We start from the raw sequence: 6,931 nt of genomic DNA, 5'->3' as shown, positions 1-6,931 counted from the left end.
AGTTGGCGTACTGCAGTAGTTGAGACATGGACCGCTGGCAGTGGTGGATGGAGGGGTGGAGGAGGGAGCGTGGAAGCCTGTGTACAGGTGTAGCAGAGAGATGCGTTAGACGGAGCAGTTTTAACATGCACACAGACTTCCTATTGGCTACTGCTGATTGTGTTGATGAATGATTTAGATCACAGGATTTCCTGAGAATGCTCAGATATAGGCTGTGATTGGCAAGCTCGATGAATGAGTGGAGTAGACTAATGTGGTGGTCCATTTGACTCGTCCGAGTTGGAAAGTGTGAAATTTCCCAGTTGTCTCGCGTCATTTCACAGAGACACACCCCCTTTTGGTCGGAATATCAGTTTATGCATCGCCCAGTCTTGCAGTGAAGACAGTGTTTGGTTTGGAGTACAGGTACAACTGTTTTGAAGCGATTGTTCAGTTTTGCAGAGGTTTTTTGGATGTAATTTGAGGTTTGGGGTTTGTGTTTACAATTTAAAGAAAAGGGTGGAAGGTTTAAATGTATTTTAGCAATTGGGAAAAACTGTAAAAAAGTGTATTGTCATGTACTATGTGTCTTACTCACTTACTTACTTGTCATAAATGGTGATGGATAATCAATGCAGCTGATTGGTCTTCTACAAGTCATTCTTTCACCCTGCCTCTCTCTCTCTCTCTCTCTCTCTCTGTCTGTCTATCTCTCTCCCTTTCTTCTTTCCATTTGTTAGGAGTGAGCTTGGTATGTTGCCTTTAGACACTGAGGGGTTATGTAAGTGGAAGAGTGGAAATCCCATGTGATATTAATATAGATATTGAAATCCAATCAGTTCTCCTACAGAAAATGAACATTAGTAATTTACAAAAGGGAGATATTCTCTATACTTTGACTCAACAACTAAAGACATCACTGCAACCATACATGATCTGATCAGAAAAGATGCTGGGGTGTACTGGTGTTTAACTGCAGACTATAGTGACAATGATCATTATACAGATCCAGTGCACCTAGAGGTGGAGCACCGTGAGTTACAGAACATTTTAACAAGATAAATCCAGATCTGGGTCATTATATTTCCTCCAAAACTTCACACACTCCCCCTGGTCCCTCCCTCCTCTGTTTCTCCTCCCCCTTCCTCCTTTAGCCCCTCCCACCTCCAAACCTCCACTGACTGCAGGAAGTACATCAGCACACAGCAGCTATACAGGTAGGTGGAGGAGGAGTTACATACTTATTTATGGTAAGTAACACACACCACCATAGGAGGTAGGCTTATGCTAAGATTATAGGCCATAGACCATCTATCTATCTATCTATAAAGCAAGAAGCGTCTGTGTGTCTGTCTGTCTGTCTGTGTGTCTGTCTGTCTGTCTGTCTGTGGCACGCATATCTCGCTGACCGTTTGTCAGACTGACTCAAACTTGGCAGGTGTCTTGCTATGGGCATGAGTAAGTGCAGAGCCAAATTTGACGTTGTTTGAATAAGAAATGCAAAAGATATCGTTAAATATATCGGTAAAAGAAGCACATTGGCTTTCGCCGCTAGCCACTCCCCCTCCCACACACCACTGTACTGTAAGCTACCAGTGAGGATAGAAGCAGGGCTTTGGCTAAGCTGGATCAGTGTAAGTTATACGGGTAAAAACTTAACATGTCTGACCTAAACAATAAAGTGAACTCCACGGATTTTGCAACACGCCAAGACACACAGGTATGCAGTGGCTCTTCATTCTTCAAAATGACGTAAAAAATGATGTGCAATAAACGGACACTTTGAATAGCCCAGGCTACTTTGGACTGTCTTTAGACTTTGAATAAGCAAACAACAATTCCAACTGCAAGGTCCTAAATTGAAACGAGCGATAATGGTCCCGAATTAAAGAACGTCTCAGAATGCCACACATGCAAAGCATAACCAGCGACAAGCAACGAGTGGCAGACAGAGTGTGATGCTATATGAATAGCCCAGGCTACTTTGGACTTTCTTTAGACTTTGAATAAGCAAACGACAGTGCCAACTGCAAGGTCCTAAATTGAAACGAGCGATGATTGTCCCGAATTAAAGAACGTCTCAGAATGCCACACATGCAAAGCATAACCAGCGATAAGCAACGAGTGGCAGAAAGAGTGTGATGTCACTTATAGGCCACCAGAGACTGTTGTTGAGTCACACCGTTGCAAATTCCATATGATGCATCATTCCACAAAATGGTTTGTTTTCTCTATCATCAAGTTATTCAATAGGCTAAGCATATAGCCTTGACTCAAAGCAGCTATTAGGATTATGAAATTTTGATTTGTAAAAAATGTCACATGTAGCCATGCTTAAATTCTGCTCACTTCACATTTATTATATTATCTGTAGGCCTATTCATTATTGAATGCTTACCTGGAATTATGTTTTTCCCTATTCTATTTTCAAAGCAGGCCTACCTGCAGGCATGTAATTGGGCTACAGGAATAGCATGTTTGAACGGGCACTGCACTAGTAGCTATTAATTATGTAAGAGACACATCAACACAATTCACTCACTGCATGGTTTGCCCAAAGTGTTTAAAGGGGGTTTGGAGCTAAATCCAACTGTCATAGTTCTTTATTCCACCCATCACATAGCGTTTGAAGACAAGACTTGATAGCAAGATTGTGGTTGTCATAAAATGAAGCTTTATGTTTTGTAAATAAAAATGTATCAGCACACAACCACTTCTCAGGTACCGGCAAAACTGAAGTGCATTCAAATTCACAAACAAAGGCAAACTCTAAGCAGACAAAAAACTGTTTGGAAATGTTTGTGAACCTTTGTTTGCCTTTGTTTGATTGTGAACACTTTCAAAGGAGGAGGTCGTTCTCCGCAGACATAGGCCTAAATAGACACTTAACAAAGGGTTAATGTTGACGAGGACATTATTCCACAGAATCTTTAAAATTGAACCATTCAAGGAAAACATGTTCCTCTTGAACGTCCATCTCTTTTAAAAAATGTTGAACGCCCCTCAGACATTCACACACAAATGTGTTATCCATACAGGTGACACACACTCATCCAGAAACACAAGAGCTCCAGAGTTGGAATCAACATCTGCGAACAATACAACACATTCACGAGCAGGTAAATGCTCTATGGATTGGCAGTGCTCTATCAATCAACATATGTACAAGGGAATTTAAATACAACACACTCACACGCAGGTAGGAAAATGATACATGGATTCACTTTCTCCTGCTCTGTCATCCCCCCCCCACACACAAACACACCTCTCTCTCTCTCACACACACACACACACTCTAGATAATTCATAGTGTGTTGAGAGTGTTCTCATTTCCTATCATGGCGGAGAGTGCTAAAGAGGAAGCCACAGCATCCACTGCAACCCGATCACATCACATGTCCAACCACCAGGAAATGCTCAAATACTATTTAGAGCAAACACTGACCCTTCGGTTGCCTTTGTCAAGCTTCCTTTTATATATTTTTTTTACCTTAATATAACTGCTTCAAAGTCATTTGATGGTAAACAACTTGTAGTTGGGGAAATGACACGGCTTCCCAGCTGGACACTACCCCTATAGGGACTTCAGCTATACACTACCCCTATAGGGACTTCAGCTACTGTATACACTACCCCTATAGGGACTTCAGCTATACACTACCCCTATAGGGACTTCAGCTACTGTATACACTATCCCTATAGGGACTTCAGCTATACACTACCCCTATAGGGACTTCAGCTACTGTATACACTACCCCTATAGGGACTTCAGCTATACACTACCCCTATAGGGACTTCAGCTATACACTACCCCTATAGGGACTTCAGCTACTGTATACACTACCCCTATAAGGACTACAGCTTTACACTACCCCTATAGGGACTTCAGCTACTGTATACACTACCCCTATAGGGACTTCAGCTACTGTATACACTACCCCTATAAGGACTACAGCTTTACACTACCCCTATAGGGACTTCAGCTACTGTATACACTACCCCTATAAGGACTACAGCTTTACACTACCCCTATAGGGACTTCAGCTACTGTATACACTACCCCTATAGGGACTTCAGCTATACACTATCCCTATAGGGACTTCAGCTACTGTATACACTACCCCTATAGGGACTACAGCTTTACACTACCCCTATAAGGACTTCAGCTATACACTACCCCTATAGGGACTTCAGCTACTGTATACACTACCCCTATAGGGACTTCAGCTATACACTACCCCTATAGGGACTTCAGCTACTGTATACACTACCCCTATATGGACTACAGCTTTACACTACCCCTATAAGGAGAACTTCACTCTCCCCCGATCTGGAGAATCACCAAAATCTGAAAGCTATGATACATACTCTCTCCAAAAGTATGTCAGGACCACTTGGCTCAAAGTAGAGCTGACATAGGGGAGACCACACTGAACAATGCTTAAAGAATATGCTGGTTTATTAACGAAGGATTTGCAGAAGTCAGTAAGTGGGAAGCCAACCAAAAGTGTTATATAGTGCATATCAGTATGTGTAAGTGTAAAGCAAAAAGGTAAACGGGCCAGAACCCCAGCCAGCCTCTCGTCATCAGGCCGGAGCAGCAGAAAGAGAGATCGAGCACGGCACAGCCAACCGCAACAGCTCCACCTACAGGCCACACAGAACAGCAGCAGCCGTCAATGCAGGCCAGATTACACCCAGCACGGCACAGCCAACCGCAACAGCTCCACCTACAGGCCACACAGAACAGCAGCAGCAGTCAATGCAGGCCAGATTACACCCAGCACGGCACAGCCAACCGCAACAGCTCCACCTACAGGCCACACAGAACAGCAGCAGCAGTCAATGCAGGCCAGATTACACCCAGCACGGCACAGCCCACCGCAACAGCTCCACCTACAGGCCACACAGAACAGCAGCAGCAGTCAATGCAGGCCAGATTACACCCAGCACGGCACAGCCCACTGCAACAGCTCCACCTACAGGCCACACAGAACAGCAGCAGCAGTCAATGCAGGCCAGATTACACCCAGCACGGCACAGCCCACCGCAACAGCTCCACCTACAGGCCACACAGAACAGCAGCAGCAGTCAATGCAGGCCAGATTACCGGGCCCAAGCCCAGGGGCCCAAGGGGTCAGGGGGCCCTGAAGCCCAAGCCTTTGCATGGAATCATTGCCTCAATATCAACAAATCAGGATGTAGGCTATGAATCTGATTGAATTTAGTATTGGTCATCCCCAAAATGCACCAGAATACAGGAAATCACATCAAACTAATTTTACAAATTCTGGGGGAGGACCCCCAAACCCCCCCTCCCACATATACGACAATAAGTGTGGGGCCCTTAATACATCTGGGCCCAGGGGCCCGAAAGTTCATAATCCGCCCATGACCAAGCCAGGGAGAGACACACCCAGCACGGCATGGCCTGGCGTGACAGTATCTATTTATGCTGTACAGACACTCACACAAACGATACTCAAACAATACCATACACAACATTGCATATAAGCAACACTAATAAAAAACTAAAGCAAATCTTATGTGACACAATTGAGTGATTCTTCAAACATGACACATTTGTTTTTGTCATTATTAGCACCACAATCATCACAAAGGAATCCAAGTAATGCTGAAGAGGTATGAAACTTCCTTTTGGTTATATTATCGGTTTGTGTGTGTGTGTGTGTGTGTGTGTGTGTGTGTGTGTGCACGTATGTGTGTGTGTGTGTGTGTGTGTGCACGTGTGTGTGTGTGTGAGTGCATGCGTGTGTGTGTGTGTGCATCATGTGTGTGTACATGTGTGTGTGTGAATGTGTGTGCGCGTGTGTCTGTGTGCGTGTGTGTGTGTGTGTGTGTATGTGTATGTGTCTGTGTGTGTGTGTGTGTGTGTGTGTTTGTGTGTGTGTGTGTGTGTGTGTGTGTGTGTTTATGTGTGTGTGTGCATGCATGTGTGTGTGTGTGTGTGTGTGTGTGTGTGTGTGTGTGTGTGTGTGTGTGAGAGTGTGTGTATATCTCCTCAAGATTAAGAATATCTCCACTCCACTTTTTGTCTCTGATGTTTAATGAGGTATATCTGGTATCTTACTGTCTTACTGTTCAGAACAACGGCATCTATGCAGAGATACAAGACACAGACAGCAGTGCAGATAAACTCCAAACTCCTCCGACTCCAAACAATCAGAGGAATCATCAGGACAATTCACCTGTCATCAGCATATACACCACAGCCAATCAAATCCCAGAACAGCAACCTGCTTCTTCCCAGTCAGCCAATCACATTTATGAAAGTACCACTGAACCTGGAGACATCAACTCCAGTTCGATCTACACTGTTGTAACCAATCCGATGCAGCCTACAGACATATTAGCAGCCAATCAGAATTCTGAAATCAATGACACATACTCTCTTGCAACCAATCCAATACTGCCTACAGACATATTAGCAGCCAATCAGAATTCTGAAATCAATGACACATACTCTCTTGCAACCAATCCAATACTGCCTACAGACATATTAGCAGCCAATCAGAAATCTGAAATCAATGACACATACTCTCTTGCAACCAATCCAATACTGCCTACAGACATATAGCAGCCAATCAGAACTCTGAAATCAATGACACATACTCTCTTGCAACCAATCCAATACTGCCTACAGACATATAGCAGCCAATCAGAATTCTGAAATCAAGACATATTTTTTCTGAGATTTCTGTGTAGAGAAATGTGTGAAGTGTTTTGCAAAAGCGTCAGGCTGACAATGTCTTTAGCAGATCTGGGCTGATGTTTTGGTCCTGGCGTGTAAGGTTTTGATGACTGTACTACTTTTCATTTTAGTGTATAAGCAAATTGAACTGTAATAATCAGGTGTGTTTTGCAACAGTCAGGCAGATAGCATTGCTACATGTTCAAGTGTCCCACTGGTCTAAATAGCCTTTTGGGCTCC

At 43.8% G+C, this 6,931-nt stretch overlaps 1 long non-coding RNA gene across 1 annotated transcript; it reads left to right on the top strand.

Annotated features, from left to right (window-relative positions):
* Positions 1–834: 834 nt before the first annotated feature.
* On the top strand, positions 835–3,092 carry LOC143116192 (uncharacterized). Its single transcript, XR_012985772.1, has 3 exons — positions 835–1,012; positions 1,134–1,196; positions 3,018–3,092. It is a non-coding gene; the product is annotated as an uncharacterized LOC143116192 (long non-coding RNA).
* Positions 3,093–6,931: the final 3,839 nt, after the last annotated feature.

The sequence above is a fragment of the Alosa pseudoharengus genome, unplaced genomic scaffold (assembly GCF_046254945.1).
Source record: "Alosa pseudoharengus isolate Yale_2024_CS ecotype anadromous, Long Island Sound unplaced genomic scaffold, YU_APseudo_1.1 YU_APseudo_1.1_scf_91, whole genome shotgun sequence".
NCBI classification, from domain to species: Eukaryota; Metazoa; Chordata; class Actinopteri; order Clupeiformes; family Clupeidae; genus Alosa; species Alosa pseudoharengus.
This window is presented reverse-complemented; position numbering and strand designations above follow the sequence as displayed.